Source organism: Tympanuchus pallidicinctus, unplaced genomic scaffold (assembly GCF_026119805.1).
Source record: "Tympanuchus pallidicinctus isolate F22 unplaced genomic scaffold, pur_lepc_1.0 scaffold9, whole genome shotgun sequence".
In the NCBI taxonomy this organism is placed as follows: domain Eukaryota; kingdom Metazoa; phylum Chordata; class Aves; order Galliformes; family Phasianidae; genus Tympanuchus; species Tympanuchus pallidicinctus.
The window spans coordinates 13,067,879-13,085,285 of NW_026294813.1; the positions used below are offsets into that span (position 1 = coordinate 13,067,879).

The following is a 17,407-nucleotide window of genomic DNA, read 5'->3' on the forward strand; positions in this document are numbered from 1 at the left end:
AATAATGCTGATTTACAAGTATGCTTTCTGCTAGAAAACTATTAACTGATGTAATCTTAAGTAGATCTCTAAAACATGAAAGTAACCTGACCCTGTTTCAGCTGACCAGAAGTCAACAGGGATAAATGTGGTTAACCAACCTATCAGAACAACATATTTTTAAACTTCTTAATGGGCTTATCTGAAGATTGATTTTGTTGTATTTTTCTTCAGAAAAACAAAATGAGATAGCATTCTATCCTGAAGATTTTTGTTTGGTCTTGTAATTTGTCACCAAATGCTCTCATATTAAAAGACCTGTTTTCTTCTGTTTGAAGGTGTAATTCATATGTTTTGTGTAGACAAAGCGCTTTTCAAAACCTTTAATTTTTAAAAGGGCCCAGCACTAGTAAAGCTTAATCTTTTGCATGTTCTTGGGTTTTTGGGCAGTCACTTGTTTTCTTTTAATATATGGTTATTTATGTCTGAGAACTATATCCTCTGATCCTGTCAGCTCAAACAGAAAATGGGCCTGATTTATCACGAAGAATACATTGGGTGTAGAAGTAGTCTGTTGAGTTAACTGTAACATTACAGACAAGCAAAACTGTGTCTTTTGAGAGAATCAGATGACAGAAGAGCTGAAATTTAGATGACATCATTCAGTTCTGAATTTGTTAACTGTAGTTTGTGCAAAGTGAAATACAATTCTGAAACTTTTCTCTAAGCTCTAAATCCTCAAGCAAGATTTCTTTGTAAGGGTTCCTGAAGGTCTGAGTTACATTAACGATGTGTATAGGAGAAGAACTTATCCTTCAGAAACATCTTAATTTTGTCTTCAGTGGTTGTTTAAAACAGTAAGTGCTTCAATAATGTATTTAAATACACACTTAATATCCAAGGGTATTTCTTTAGAGGTGTTTCTGGAAGACTACTGCTGGATTATTTTCATCCTCTATCATGCAAGAAATAGTGAAATCATTCCCAAGTAAAATGGCCAGTGATTGTCATGGAGGTAAGTAAGGAAGAGAAGAAGGTAGTTGTATTCAGCAATTTGATTTACACTGTAGCTTAGAGCCATTCATATAGTGTGTTAAGCAGTTAAGTACAGGAAGATAGATAGCAAATAGAATAAAAGGTCATTTTTAAGCAGTGGAGAATGCATCACTGATTCTGAAAACTACTCAGGCTTCAGAAAGGATGACCAACATAGATGCTGTAAGTTTGAAGGCTAAGTTGAGATCTCAAGAAGGTTGCCTCCACAACAAGGTAGTTTTTACACCATTACAAATAAATTCTTATGTATGTGGTAGGCTCCTATGATTTATGAATGCAGAAGAAATCAGAGGCTCTATGTTATTCGTGAGAGCTGAAATCAGTGCCTTAGAGTGGAAAGAATCAGGGGCTCAGCCTGTTTGTTCAAAAAGAGCAGAAGGTTTGATTTTTAAACAAATGTGTAAAGAGAAAAAAAGATATTTAAAGCCTTGTAATGTGGGGAGAAAGTTGCAGGAACTGATCACTAGAAGCTAAAACAGAAGTAACAATTTGCTTCTCTTTTTCAGCATGACTGTCCTTCCAGATAGGTTATTAAGGATAATCTTTAAGTAAGGATATTATGGTAACTATCCAACTGTCCGTAGGGAGAAGTAATGCATGAGCTAACAATGGACAAGACGTATTCTTTGTGTCAATTGACAGAGGAGAAGCCACAACACTTAACTCCTGATCTGGAGTCTTAAGAGGATTTCTGAGTTCAGTGAAAGGTGTCTGAGAACAGAGTCTGGTAAGATCACACTGTTATTTCTATGTTTTTTTCTGGATGACACTTATTATCACAAATTGCTCAGTTAAATGAATTAAATGTGCAGAGGTACTGGATGTTCCAATTTTATTCTTTGGTCCTTAATCTCTTTGTCTGTGAATTACTTGGGAATTAAGTGATAAGAAGTAAGGTATGTGGAGTACGGTGATAGAAGTTGGCAACAAGCATCCCATTCTAAATTTAGAAACCTAAACTGTGGGCAAGTTACCAATGCCATAAAATTCCCATTAGTCTAGGGTTATAAAATGTATCTGTATCATATTATTATCAAAATTGTATGTAATTTTTGAATTAATTTCAGTTTTAAATACTCCATGAAAAGTGATGTATTTAAACCCCCAGTGTTTTAAATTAAGTAATGTATAATTGACCAGTAGTTTAATTAATGGAATAAACAGCATGTGTGTTAGGAAATATCTACCAGATTTTGTGTTTAATGAAACAAACCCAGAACTGAAAGGAAATTGTTCAGAGGAAAAAGCTGAAAAACATTTCAGACTTTGTTAAGAAGCAGATTTAGGGTTGAATCCACTTAGAGTATTTGCAAGTCCATTTTAATTAATATAATGAAATACCCCGGTGGCTGTGGAATAAATCTGCTATTTTAGAGCTGCTATTTAATCTACTACTTTATTTTTTTTCTTACTGAAAGAGATAGTGCTACATCTATGTATGTATGGGATTTCTTTTCAAGTATTTTCACTCCGTTTATGGAATGAATCTGTAAAGCGAACCCTCGACGAGCATTTGAAAATAAGTATTTCTTCAGAAACTAGTGACACCAGGAAAAAAAAGAAAGAATTCCAGTTATCTGTTGAAAATAATTTGTTCTCAAAAAGGTTCTTTGTATTTGTTTGGCATTTTCATTTTGAAGTGAATGTGTATAACTCTGTGCTTTTTTGTGACAATGTTATTCCCTGAGTAGAAGGAAAATATTCCAGTTTTTAACTTAAAACTGTATATGTGAGAAATTAGGTATTTAAGTAAAAAAAGAAAAAAAAAGAAAAAGCCTTTGCTTTTAAAATTGAAGAGTATTTTGAAAGTAGCTGAAAGGATGAACTGACAAACAACTGTGCTAAAACCAGTCTTTGTAAAACAATGCCAGAAAACAATTTTAAATAACAATTTCATAGCCACAGAAACCATGGCATTGTGGACACAGTGACAGAAATCCAGCCTATGCTAATACAAAACACACTGCATATGGATCTGAGAACAGTGACCCAAATTACTAACACACAGCAACACAAAGAGACAGATTTCAACATTATTCTTCATTTCATAAACTTGTGCAGATTTAAAGTAGATGTTTAACTTTTCTCCAGTATTGATTTGTACCATTATAAATTGCCCAGAATTTTTGTGTTTTCAAGGTTTCACACAATATTTCTTTTTACAAGTGCTTTTTAGAGTTCTCAATTCTTCCACTTAAGCTGCAGGATGGTGAATCTCTCTCAGTAGTTTTGTAGAAATGGCAGAAGAAAGCAGAGCATGTAATTATAAAGTCTACTAATCTGGGATATTTTCAGATGGCTTAAGATTGTTGTGTATATAGAAGGGATGGGAGAAGGAGATGTAGACTGGTTAAAGTCATTTGAAAAATAGGACGAACTTCAAGACAAATTTTTAATGAAACAGTAATTACTTACAGAAGTCAAGGTAGAGTAGAATGAAATGTTCAAGTAGTCTTCAGTGATCTAGCTAGAAATGCAATATATCTCATCCAACTTCAGTAAAGCATATTTTGTCTTGACATAGGAAACTATTGGTAGGATTTAGTAAAGAATTTATAAGGCTTTACCTCAATAAATACTGTCACTATTGATCCTGGAAACCATTTTCCAGCACCTGAAGGAGAAAAAAATCAGCACACTGACAGGTAGTCAGCATGAATGCATCAATGGAATGCCAACCTTCAGTAGCCTGATGCGCTTTCTATAACGAAATGAACAGCATGATGCATGAAAGGAAAGCAGTGGATGATGTCGTCCTGGACTTCAGTAAGCACTTCTGACAGTGTCACCTGTAAGATCCTCGTAGAGTAGTTGCTGAAGTATGGAGGAGACAGCAATGTTGGTTGAAAACTGGCTGAATGAGTGAGCTCAGAGAGTAGTAGTAAGAGGTACAAAGTCTAGCTGGAGGCCAGTAGTGAGTAGCATACTTCAGAGGTTAGTTCTGGGTCCAGTTCTGTTTAACATCTTCATTAATGATCTGGACAATGAGGCAGAGTGCACCTTTAGTAAATTCACAGATGATCCTAACCGGGCAGAGTGGCTTATTCAGCAGAGGCTCTTCTATTGTCAAGAGGTACGTCAACAGGTTGGAGACGTGGATTGACAAAAATCTCATAAAGTTCAAGGAGAAGAATTACGGAGAACTACAACTGGAAACAAACAAGTCCAGGCATCAGCAGCTACTAGGAACCACCTGGCTGGAAGGCAGCTTTGTAGAAGAAGACCTAGCAGTCTCGGTCCAAATTGAACATGAGTCAGCAGTGTGTCCAGCAAAATGACCACCAAGATGATGAAAGCCTGGAGCACTTCTCTTAGTAGAAGAGGATGAGAGAGCTGGGACTGTTCAGCCTGGAGAAGAAAAGGGTCAGGGGGAGGAATCTCGTCAGTATTGATCAAGACCTGAACAGAGAGTGCTGAGAGGATGGAGCCACACTGTTCTCAGTTTTGCCCCATGCCTGGACAAGAGGAACACTGGAACACTGGGGGTTCCATCTGAACACCAGTAAGTATTGCTGAAATGTGTAGATGACTGAGGACTGGCACAGGTTGCCCAAAGAGGTTGTGGTATCTTCTCACTGGAGATCTTCAAAAGCCACCTGGACATAGCATTGATGTTCCTGCTTGAGCAGGGGTTGAATCAGATGGACTTGAAGTGCTGCCGAGTTTGACCATTCTGTGATTCTGTAATTCTCTAATGAAAGGGAACAAATTGCATGGAAGAGGGTTAGCTTTGGAATTCCTTTGGGTGAGTGGTGGATTTGAATCTAGGTAGAAATATGTTTATGACTTTTCTCAGTTATGCAAAGTGCATTGTTAATATCAAGGGAAGAACCAGGTGACCTTGAGAGCTACAGTAGTGTAAACAGGATGAACTTCAGTAATACAAAATGCAAATCTTAACATAATGGAATGCATGGACTGAGTGGACTAATAACAAAGATTACTGTTTCAGCAAGAAGCTCATTAGTTGGAAAAACAGGCAAATTACTTTGGCAAACACAGTCCTACGAGCTTTGGATTGTCTTAGCTGAGTTATTTCTAACAGAATTACAGTAGTATTAATGATGTTATGCAAAGTCCTAGTGGACACATCAAAATAATTCATCCATTCATATTCAAGAAGCATTAATTAAAATTGGAGCAGATACAATAAAAGCTGCTATTCTTATTCTAGTAGCCTTTCTTACAAGAAAATGCCTGAAAAAATGATTTGTCTAACCTAGCAAAATATCTGAGAAGAAATATATGGTTGCTGTCCCAGAAAGAATTGTATCTCTCTCTAACATATCACACAAAGAATGAAGAATGCCAAGGGGAGGCTAGAACACTACGGTCAGAGAGGAAAAGAAGATGCAAAGCTCTTTGAACAGTGTGAACCACAAGCACTGAAGGGCTGGATCACCTCCCAGTATAAACAGTGAGCACTAAAGAAGTAGCTGATTTCAAATGTATCTTCATTGGCTCATTAACAGAATTATGCAGTATGTTTATTTATAATAGTAAGCAGCCTGACTGAATCAGGTGGTTTCTTTCAGCCTTTACTTCTAATTGCTGCCTCTGTGAGGGTAGATCTGCAGAGAGTTTTGGAGAATTACCCTGGTTGATCACTGGTATGTTACAGATCTACCTTAACTGGAAAATGATTTTGTGAAGACTGAACCATTATGTGAGTATCAGCTCTTTGGAATTGTATGGTTCAGGAATTATTTCAATTGCCTGCGGCACATATTTTATTTGCAGGCCTAGGCAGTGGTCAGAGCTGGTTCATGTATGCATGAGTACATTTTTCTCACTTGTGAGCTTTTGCAATATAAGTGAAGAATGTGAAAGGTTCAATTATGCCTTCGTGAAGCTAAGTTTCTGCCTGTGATGGGAGGGAATTGCTTTATGGCACCTGGGAGGCTTAATTTTCCTTCAGCTCTGTGGATATGAAACTTGGTTAGCATCTGTAGTCTGTCTGGTCTGGCCGATAGTCCATTGATTTTCATAACTATCCTGATTATGTTTGAGTGAAAGAAGCTTAAAAAAGTGACAGGAAAGGAAAAAGACTCTTCTTCAAGAGTCATTGTTATTTTTACTGGTGGTGACAGCTTCTGAGTTTATAAAGCTTCATATTGTTTACCTCTTGCTTAAATCAGTACAGGTTTCTAAACTGATAAGTGGTACAGCTGTTGTGAACTTGTTCTTTCTATGCTCTATTGCTTTTCTTCCATACATACAATCCCTGCTCAGGTTTTGGGGAGCTTTGCTTAGTGAACTTGCATGTTTAACTGCCAAGCTACATAGAGAAAAGAAAAGGGAAGTGTTACATGTGTTTCTGTATCCCAGCTCTGTATGATGAAGATAAGCTTCTAACATTGTTCTGTAGTTTGCTAATCTAGTTTTTATCAGGAATCCAGTGGTGTTCCTAACTTCATCCAACACACTGGTATTCTTCAATATACATTTATTTGCTGTAGCAATTACATAACACTTATGGTATTTCTGTGCTTTCCACAAACCTCTTGGACTCTTGGTGCAGTAATTTTCTTGAGTGAAGAAAACTGTACAAGCATTAATTATCAAAATGTAGCAAGATCCTATAGTGGGGAAGAGCGAAGGATGTAGCTTGCCTGAGCTCTGCAGAGTGCAGCTCACTGCTTTTTGTCAATGACAAGTGCAGGAAGGGTTGGGTTGAGTGAGATAAGCACTGCCAAAGCTTATTTAACTATGTAGAAAACTCAGACCACTTATGCAGGCTGTTCAAAGATCTGAACTATTTTCTATGGGTTTTTTGTCCCACTTTGCAAACTCTTAGAACATTGGCATAGATCACTGTAAAATAAAATTGTGCTATTGTTCAACTGAGTACAGTGTCACAGAATTGGGTTTGACACTGTGGTAAAGTTAAATTAATGAATACTTCTGTAAAAGGGGAGTTTACTCATTCCTCCCTCCTCTCTGTTATTCCTACCTGCCACTGAACACCGCTTTGCTTGTCTTCAGTGCTCACAGGAACCCTTATGAAGCTGATTTAACTTGCTAATCCAACACATTTTTTGTTAAGGTAGTTGCTTGTCACTGTGGAGTTGACCTGACACATGGAAAATGGTGGTACATGTGCAGAAGCAAGGAGGGTGAAGGAAGCGTGCCGCCTCTGTTCTGTTTCTCTGTCGTGCTGCCAAGATGCCCTTGCTGCAATCCCAAAAACATGATGTGCTGCCCAGAAAAAGCAGATAGACGGACAAATGTGAAGGTGTGCCAGGTGTATGTGTTCATGATTAATTCACAGTAGAATTTTAAGTGGAAAAGTCAAATAGTGATCTAAAGAGTAGATATCCATTAGCTTAGGAGAAATTGCAGAGCAGTTAATTGGAATCAGCTGTGTTAGGAAGACATTGTCCCATATTCCTTTTTAATTGCAAATCAACCAGGATTTGTCCACCTCACTGTTGTCAGGGAGCAATGAGAACCAGTACTGCACTGCAAGGAGAGCTGAGGGCAAGGCAGGCAGAAAGATAGCAGCTGCTCTAGGTGTGGCTCCGCCCCAGTGTGACAGGCATAAGCCTATGAGATAAGTTGGCTGTGGTGTACTATGTATGGAGTCTCGAGAGTGGGGATGCCTGCCTCCACTTCCATAGGAGTGCCTCTCATTAGAGCTATGCTAGCCTCTGAGTGTTCTTCTGCAGCCTTTTTTCTTTTCCTACCCCTCCTTGTGTAAGTGACAATCAAGGTTCCATTTTTTCCATTGTCTTTCATTGTTCAGCTCAATTCACTTCATCCACATAGATGAAACATGTGCTTTTCACTTCAAAGTACAAAGGATTTGATTTTGCTACTGTCAGGGCAGAAAATTCTCAAGTTGAAATATTTTTCACAATTTTTGTAAACTCTTTTAGATCAAGCTAATCTCTGAGGGGATCTGGAACAGCATTATAAAGATGAAATTTCTTCTGCATTACAATAGTAACAAGTGCTGTTTCTAAAAAAGTGTTAACTGTTCAAGCAGCTGCAAATACCTACTGATTGCCACCACTCTCTAAATTCACAATCAGATTTGACAGGAGCTCATCAGCAGCAATCCTTGCAACTTCTGCAACTGTTTCTCTTTTCTGTAGTTAAGCTGAGGTGCCTAATTTCCAGTGTTATTGTATCAGGAAAGGAGGGTGAAATGCATAGAAGATTACTAAAGAGTGATCTAAGATGAATGATTTAATTTTATGAATACCTTAATATGCCTTTATCCCAAACAGTGCAATTATGACAGATTTGGTTTTGAGCATGCATTATGAGTGCATATTCATCGAGCTTTACAGGAACTGTGAGAAGAATAAACCTGAAGCCACTTAAGTGTATTCTGAAATGAATGTCTTCCAAACAGAAATTTCAGGATTATGTCTTCTGAACAGTAATGCATTTCCAGGATTCTGGCCGAAGTGACATAGTTGTATATTCAAGCCTAGGAATACAATAAAAAAAAGAAAGAAAAAGGAAGGGAGGAAGGAAGGAAGTGAGGAAGGGAGGAAGGGAGGGAAGGAGGGAGGAAGGAAGGAAGGACGGAAGGAAGGAAGAGAGAGAGAGAGAGAAAGGGAGGAAGGGAGGAAGAGAGAGAGAGAAAGGGAGGAAGGGGGGAGGAGGGGAGGAAGGGAGGAAGGAAAGACCTACCAATTTTGGATTAAGAAATGGGGAGGGTAAATTTGTCAGGCAGTGTTTTCGTTGGAGCACAGGAAGGTAGCAGAAGACCTGTTGAGGCCTTCCCTGGCTCTCGGAGAATGGTGGGGCTTAGAGAAAACATGTAGATGGACTTTTTAGGATAAGTTAATCCAAAAGAAAGGCTATGAAATCTCCTTCTTTGGAGATAAGTGCCTACGTGCCTAGGTAGGGAACCTGCTTTGGCAGAGGGTTTGAGCTCAATGATCTCTAGACTTCCTTTCCAACACCTACCATTCTCGAATTCAGTGATCCTTGTAGGTCCCTTCCAACTCAGGATATTCTAGGAATCTGTGATTCTGATTGTATTTGTTACTTGCTCTCCTCATATTTTAGGACTTGAACTTGATTAAATTCATGTCTTTCAAAATCTCAAAATCTCAAAATCTCTTTGGTAATCACTGCTACACGTCTGTACAAAATACTGTGTCTAAGTTGTGTACTTTAGAAAAAAAATAAGGCACGAATTTCCCTAATAAGATCATAAGGCCACACAGTCTAATACTTGCTTCTTTCCAGTATTTGAAAACAAGTATGTTGGTTGTGAATTTCCCATGCCCAGCAGCTCTCTGTCGATTGACGTCCATACAGTGGTGCTGGAGGTCACTGTTGAATGAAACAGCTGTTTCATCATTTGGAATCTAAGATGTTTAGAGTTACTTAGACAATTCAGAATCCTCTAACTCCATCCAAACTGGATAGAGAATGTCTGAGTAGAATAGCTTTCCTAGAAATTCTGCATTACTGCTAATAATATCCACAGGACACCGGCCTCATTTGTGCTAGATTACTTCATAATCTAAACATGTAGGCCTGTATAGGTGGCCCTAACTAGTTATATGTCAACATTTGATTTTATTGGGTCAGTTTGCTGTCAATAACCTGATACACATGAAATTGGAAAGGGACAAGAAGCTGGCAGGCTGACTGAAAAGTCAGCAAGTTTTCTTATTTTTGTGACTGTGAGACAGTATACTCAGCAGTGCAAAACTGCGTGCTGGCCATTTCACTGAGAAAACAACTGAACTGTACAGTGATGGCAACAGTGAGATCACACTAGCATCTGCAGATAGATCACATCATTCTTTCAGGCACTGAACAGTTTAGTAATGGTGTGATCATTTCAGGATGTGGAAGACTCTTCTGGGCCTTATTTCACAAATTCAGAATTAGGCATTCTTCCTTTTCAAAGCTGTTCCTGGACATTGACACTGATAAAGAAGTGGGTAGACAACACTTTCTGGAATTTGCTGACAACATAATCCATAATGATTTGGGGCTGTTTCACTGTTGTAAGCTCTGTTAGCCTAACTATTCCAATAGTGAACCTCATGAGGTTTCTATAAAGCCAAGTGCAAAGTCTTCTGCCTTGATCAGGGCAATCCTTGGTACCAATATAGACTGCAGGATGAATTCCTTGAGAACAGCCCTGCAGAAAAGTATTTAGGAATACTGGAGCATGAAAAATAAGCATGAGTTGGAAATGTGCACTTGCAGCCCAGAAAGCTAATTGCATTCTAAACTGCTTAGGAAAAATGGCTAGCAGGTTGAGGGAGGTGATTCCCCCGCTCTTTTCTGCTCTTACGGGACCCCACCTGGAATTCTAAATCCAGCTGTGTAGTCACCAGTACTAGGAAGAAGAGGGCCACAAACACGATTAGAGGGCAGGAATACCTTTCCTATGAAGAAAGACTAAGAGAGTTGGAGTTATTTGTCCTGGAGAAGAGAAGGTTCCATTGAGATGTTATTCAAGCCTTTCAATTATAGAAAGGTTTATATTATGGAGATAGACTTTGTACCAGAACCTATAGTGACAGGACAAGGTGAAACAGTCTTAAACTGAAAGAGGATATTTTTAGATTAGGTATAAGGAAGATCTTGTTTTTGCAATGAGAGGGCTATAGACAATGGAACAGAGAAGTTACAGCTGCCTCATCCCTGGAAGTGTTCAAGAGCAGGTTGTGAGGAAGACTGTTAAGCAAGATTGGATGCAACTTTCAGCAACATAATCTAATGAGATATGTGCCTTCCCATAGCAAGGGAGCTCCATGATCAAGACCATCCACTAACTGTTCAGAGCCTTGGTTGTTGCTTATATCTCTGCTGCTTTCCAGGGAGATGGCATGACCAGCTGAGCCATAGTTTGGTTAGAAACATGTAACCATAGATGCTCTCTGAGGAAGCTACATTTCTCCTGACATCACTGTGTCATACTCTGGTATACTACAAACTTTTATAAGCAATTAATGCTTGGCTTTATAATATACTTTGAGAAACACTGCAATTTGAATATTTCAGAATTTCAGAGTCTCCTTATAGGCTATGTTGTTTACTTGTTCCCACAAAGAAATTTACAGTCAAGACATGAATGTTCTGTCCTAGATTGTTACTACTTACGCATATATCTGCTGTCATATGGGATGTTCTACTCTGATGACAACTTCTCATAACATTTCTATTGAGTGCACTATCAGGTGGCTTAAGGCCTACCAGTATTGTTGATAAAACTTAATACAAAGTTTCTATTAATATTTATTACTATTAATACAAACAATACAAAGTCTGATAAAACTATCAGAAACAGCTAGACACTGCTGTCTGTAAAATAACAGTAAGAAGTAATGATCCTTCCTGCTTGTGTCTCCAAGGACTGCTCCTAAGCTGTTGTCAAGCCTGAAACTGACTGTAGTTACAAAGCCAAAATTCTCCTAGTATTTTGCTTAGGATTTTCAGCACTGTGGTTGTTCTTGCTTTCTTTTTCTTCTCAACACAGGAACATTTTTCATCTTATCTTCTCCTTTCCTGTTGAGAGTGCTGAAAGTTGCTGGGTAGGCATTTGACAGCAGGCTCACAGACGACTCATCACATTTAAAGAAAAAAAAAAAAGAAGACTTTCTTTAAGGTTTTGTTTCAACTTTTTTTTTTCCCCAATAAGTATGAGGACTCACTTAGACTCTTAGAATGTTTACAGTCATTCTTAGTGTCATGATTTCGGTTGGAGTAATTTTCTTCTTAATGGGTGATATGGCACTGTGTTTTGGATTTAAGACAAGATTAATGTAGATCACACACTGATGCTTCAGTTTTTGCTGAGCAGTGCTTTCACCAACTAAAGAAATTCCACTTCTCACACTGTCCTGCCAGTAAGGAGGCTGGGGGTGCACGAGGGTGTACAAGGTGACGGAATTGGGACAGCTGACCTCAGCTAGCCAAAGGGATGGCTGACACCACCGTTTGTTCACCAAGCTGACACCACCAATTGTTCATCATGCTGAACAATTGAAAACTCAGGAAGTTGGCTGAGGAGTGGTTGCTGCTGGCATTTTGCTGGGCATTGTTCAGGACTGGTGATGAGAATGGCATTGTGCATCACTTGAGTTTCCTTCCTGTTTTGTTTATTTTTGATCCTTCTTTGTTTCTATACCTTCTTTGTTTCTTTTCTTTTCTTTTTTTCTTAATTTCTGCTCTTTCTTCCTTCCTTTCTTTTTCCTTCTCTCTTTCTTTCTTCCATTCTCTCATTCTTTTGTTCTTATTAAGCTGTCTTTATCTCAAACCTGAGTTCTCAAAATGAGTTCTCACGCTTTCATTCTTCTCCAGTTCTTTCCTCCATCCTGCTGTGCAGAGAGGTAAACAGATCTCTTTGTGGTGCTTAGCTGTCTGCCACATTGAACTACAATGTAACATTAATTTGTGTCTATGCTCAGAATGTGCTTTGCCCAAGGAGCAGTGTGATGGAGAACACAGTACACTTAGCTATATATTAATGATTTTTTTTTTGCCTCTGATTATTTGCTTCAGCAGAGATTTTTCTCTTATTTTTTATAAAAGTCTTTTTCAGATTTTCTGTGATTGCTTCTCTGTCAATTGGCAGCTTCCATAGAAGCTAACACTCAGTAAAGATCAAAGAATGACATGAATATTTACCCCTTTCTAGTCCTAGTGTTCTGTAACCCAGTTGTTACCCTATACCTACTTCCTCTGATATTTGTAAAGTACAGTACTGAAGCTGCCCTCTCTTCTATAGGACACTGCAGGCCTGCCTTTAATTTAGGTCATGATGCACTCAGCCAAAACCAGGACTCCCTTTACTGGGCAATATAATATTACTGTTTGAGTGAAGAGATTACATATACAGCCTGGAATGCATTACAAGAAGAGATGGCATGATATGGCAGGGTCCCTGGCCTCCATCTGGAAGGATTATTTGGAAAAAAATGATTGGGCAAGGCTGCCAGTCCTTGTTCTAATCAACCTCCTCCATTTGGCCAGAATGCATCCTGACTGCTTTGCATGTGAGTACTTGTTAGCACACGTGGTTTTCCTTACTGGCTGAAAGCACATTTAGCAAGTGCTACAGTGAAGATTTCACTGTAAGAGCATGACTAGGCATGACATTGAGCTTCTGTCCTGTTCAGAGCTCGGCACCATCCTCTGTGAAGTTCTTCGGGACTCCTTCTCATGATCTCATGAGCCATTATCTACTGCATTCTCTTGGGATCTTTGTCATTTGTATTAGGTGATACTAGAGCATTACAGTAGACTGGAGCTCTGTTTCCTTTCTTGGTTGGCTCAGTTTTTTCAAATGGATTCTTCCATAGAGAAGGGGATCTCTTTAAATGTGAGCCAACATACAGTCTGGGTGGAGGCCAGTAAGCTCAGTAGCGTAGTTATCCTTGCCAGAATGAAGAAGGGATGTCCAAGCTGAATGAATTTAGCTTTTAATTATGTCACATGTCTGAGATGTAAAACGAGATGGGCTCATGGTGAGATGTTTATTTGTTTGTTTGTTTGTTTATTGGAATTGTGATGTACCATGGTAAAAGAATACCAACAGTTATGTGAATAAAATTTTTGCCACTGACCTCCAAAGAAGTCATCATCACATTAATTTAGGCACAGTTACAGGCTCTATAGTTCTCTCCAGAGTGAAGACTTCTAGCAAGGCTCCTTCCTTGCAACTCTTCTTACCAGTCCTCAGGCCTGTGTTAGACCCAGTCCATTTATGGCATATGATCACATAACAGTTAGCATTTTCAAAAATATGATCCCATTCAAACTTCTCAAATAAAATAAGGAAGGTACTTTACTCCATTTGGATTCATGTCACCTTTACCTCCAACCCTGAAATGATATATTGTACCATGTTCTTCATAATAGAGGAGGATGCTATGAAAAGTGTAGTAAGCACTGGGCTCCAAAGACGTTTCACTGTTTTAGTGCTGTCAGGGAGTGTCTTGAATGTGCAGAAACTTGTCTCTCTTCTGAATGCATCTGCCAGAATCCCTCTGGTACTTCAGATGTAGAAAAAGACTGGGCATCATACATTGCTTACAGAATTTCTTCTGCTGGCAGCACAAAATGTTCCCTTTTTACATAATTATGAAACTCTCTTGTGTTTATACATAAGCAAAGAATTATATCCATTTCTGACAAAGAGCAGCAGGCCTATCCACTCTATAGATTGTTTTACTGCCCTTTTTTTTTTTTTTTCTTTTTTTCTTAAATCAAAACCTTCTTCAGTCCCTCTGTAAGCTTCCATTTTAGGTTGACAGACTGGGTCATTAATCTTTCTGCTGTGGTCTGGAAAACATCTCCAGACTCCTTTCCAGATGTTTTGTTCAGTGCCTTATCCAAAATGTGCACTTCATTGGTGAATCTAAAATTTTAACCCCATCTTGGGTACTGTTTCTCATGATAAAATTAAACTGTGTGTTTTCCAGATTATTTGCAAACAATGCATAAATAGCTTCCTTCATGAAATTCGCCAATATGTATTTCCCAAGCCGTCTGTTATGTTTATTTTCCCTCACCACCACCAACACACTGGTTTTGTTTTCATATCAGTTTCTGTGTGCACCTGCAGGGAGTAGGAGAGGCAATTATCTCTAGTAGATGGCTGGGAAGATGTTTGAAGCAAGGTCGTAGCCTCCATTTTGAGAACTCTTTGAGCCTTCATTCAGACAGTAGCAGTTTTTCTTTATGTACAAGTGCAGTGGAACACAGATGTGCACTTCTAAAGTAAAAAGTCTGTGTCCAGGATCTAGACGTATGCTCACAAATCTTCTGGTAACTGTAAAATCAGAAATACTGATATAATGTGCTCAGAAAGTAAGGCTCCTTTATTTTTCAGTACTTCACTCTGATTTATTTACATCCCTGCACCTCCAGAACAATGGAAACTATTTTAGAGTGCTTTAAGATACCTTCATCTCCTCCATAACAACACCCTCTGCTTGGCTAATGGATTTTAGAAAGCTGTATGTTCCAAGCAATGTGTAAATAATATATGACATAGTATTTCATCTTTTTGGTTGCTGTAGCAACATCACACTAAACTACGCATTAGTCAGTTGTCCAGTCCAGCAACTGTCTTGTTTCTAAAGCATGGTTTACGCATTAGGAACACTATTAGAAACAAATGCTAAAACAGATAATTGACTACATAAGCAGTTCCAGCTGAAGAATGTACATGAGAAGGCACTACATCAACTGGTTGTAAAATTCAGCCTGTAAATTAAGCTTTCAAATTTCCCTCTCCTTCTGTTTCTCCGGCAACTACACGTACCATTTTTTCTGTGAGGAAAAAATCATGTCAAAGGTCAGTAAAAGCAAAGAAGTAGGAGTTGTTACGATTTACGTATCTCTGTTCTGTATCAGAAATACAGACGTATGATGTTTCTGTATTTGTTATGGTCATTTTGTTTCTGTATGTAATATGTTACAGATTTTAGGGAAATTAATGAGATTACACATGAAAAACAGATATCAAACATCTCTCCTGTCAGAAATAACATGAGATAATAAGGAGGATTAGTCAGGAAACTAAAAAAATGAAATGTAAAATAAGTTCTAGGTAAAAGAAGTAATGCTGTCTTCTAAATTTTGAAATAGGCAAAAAATAAACTCTTCTTACGTGTAAAGCTGTGTGTTTATTTTATTATAATAGAATTCTTAATAGTCAAATTGAACAATCTAATTCCTACAGAAAAAAGAAATGAAAATAAATAATACCATTTAAGAAAAACTCTCAATAATATTAAAGCAATTAAAAATTTTATGCATACAGTTCCTAGTATATACCTTTTCTTTGTTATCCTCATCCCTTTGCTGCCTCCCTCTCTAGTAAGGTAAGTAATGCTGTTCTGCCTTGAACAGGTAGGAAGCAGGGGGCATTGCAGCAAATCATCACTTCTTCACCACCAGGAGTGAAATGTTGATGGTGGCATTACTTCTTTGCTGGGAGGAATATGATTCTTATATTCTTGGCTTCTTCTTTGCCTTATGTAGGTTACACTCTGATCCACTATTACATGCCTTCTAATGCTCTGCACCTCACTATTTATTTATATTGGTCGCAAATTTGCATTACATCCAGATTTTCTGTACACAGTGCATTTTACATATTTTGAATACTGATCTTCCTTCTTGTCCTTTTGCTCAACTCTGTTTCATCGCTGAGCTGCTTATAGCCCCTGAGATCTCAAGTGACAGCCTGTAACCCCAATGCCTTTACTCCTCTGCTCTGTATCACTATTAAATTATTATTAAATATTTCATCATCAATAATAATTTGCTACTAATAGAAATCAATTTTTAAAAACTTACTAAAGCTAAACAAGACAAAAAAAGTTTAGACAAGCTAACACAAGTCTAAAGTAAACCTGGCAGGTATCTGTCTTGAGGTCTTGCAAAGCCTATACTGTATGCATCCCCTTCGTAGCATGTTTGCAGAGCAACAGGGCTCCAGAATGGAAAAGGAACATCTTTAGAGAAAAATGAAAATGAATTTGAGCTTGAATCTGATCCTTACCACAGTATGACAAGTGTTCAGGGTGCAATGATTTAAAATATTGTGAACTGTGGAGGAAAAAAATGAAATGGGAATTTTCACATTAAATCAATATCAGGAATAACAAATGTTTTTACTCTGAACTGACATGGGTTTTTCATTTTGCTTGTCAAGAAAATGCAAGGCAACGATTGCAAATATTGAATGTGCTGTCATTCTTGAAGGAAAAGATTTGAGGTTTTGTTCACCTAGTAAATTTTTACTTAAGTAATCCTTCTACACTTAACTCTTCCGAATTATGGTTCATCTGAATGAGAAAAATATTTATAATTTAATCATAAAATGGAAAATAAATTGGCTTGCCTAAAAAGTTGTTTGAACTACACTCTAATTAGCAAACACTTCAAGACTGACTTTCAAGGATGACAGTAAATATGGAGATATGAGTCCAACCTTCAGACACCTTGATCATTAATTTCTGACTAATTGTTCTCTTCTGCTGCATCACAGTTTTCATGTTGTTTGAGAACTTGTCTTTACTTACTATGTGACAATTATTCCAATTAATGTTGGCACAAGTGGTGGAGAAATCAGGGAGATACTTCTGGTCTTCTGTCAAATAATTTCTTTTCTTTGTTATGCAAGTTTTCCATAGATTCCATTGCATAGAGAATCCATTAATTACAGTTTTGTGGGCTTTTGATATTGCACCCAACAAAACAGAAAGGCACTAACTCCAATTTAAATACTGTATTCAATTCCAGCTGTCTCTAAATTCTCTCAAATTCTTCTGTATGGACAAGATGGAGCAAAAGGAGAAGAAATTTAAGTGTACAAGGGATTGGTGCAGCAGGTTCAATAACTCAGTATTTAACTTAGAGAATTATTTTCCAT

The 17,407-nt window shown here is 37.9% G+C and overlaps 1 protein-coding gene across 24 annotated transcripts in view; it reads left to right on the forward strand.

Moving 5' to 3' along the window:
- Positions 1–17,407, forward strand: part of PRLR (prolactin receptor) — a 195,493-nt gene that overhangs the window by 119,874 nt on the left and 58,212 nt on the right. For 11 of the 24 annotated variants that reach the window (XM_052670517.1, XM_052670527.1, XM_052670533.1 and 8 more), the window contains 2 exons: positions 895–994; positions 1,620–1,762. The exons of 5 other annotated variants lie outside the window; for them this stretch is intronic. The gene's annotated coding sequence lies outside the window, so the exon portion shown is untranslated. Of the gene's footprint in view, positions 1–894; positions 995–1,619; positions 1,763–4,106; positions 4,538–7,105; positions 7,271–17,407 lie in introns of those variants that run through there. 8 more of the 24 variants (XM_052670521.1, XM_052670516.1, XM_052670531.1 and 5 more) reach the window with 6 other exon arrangements.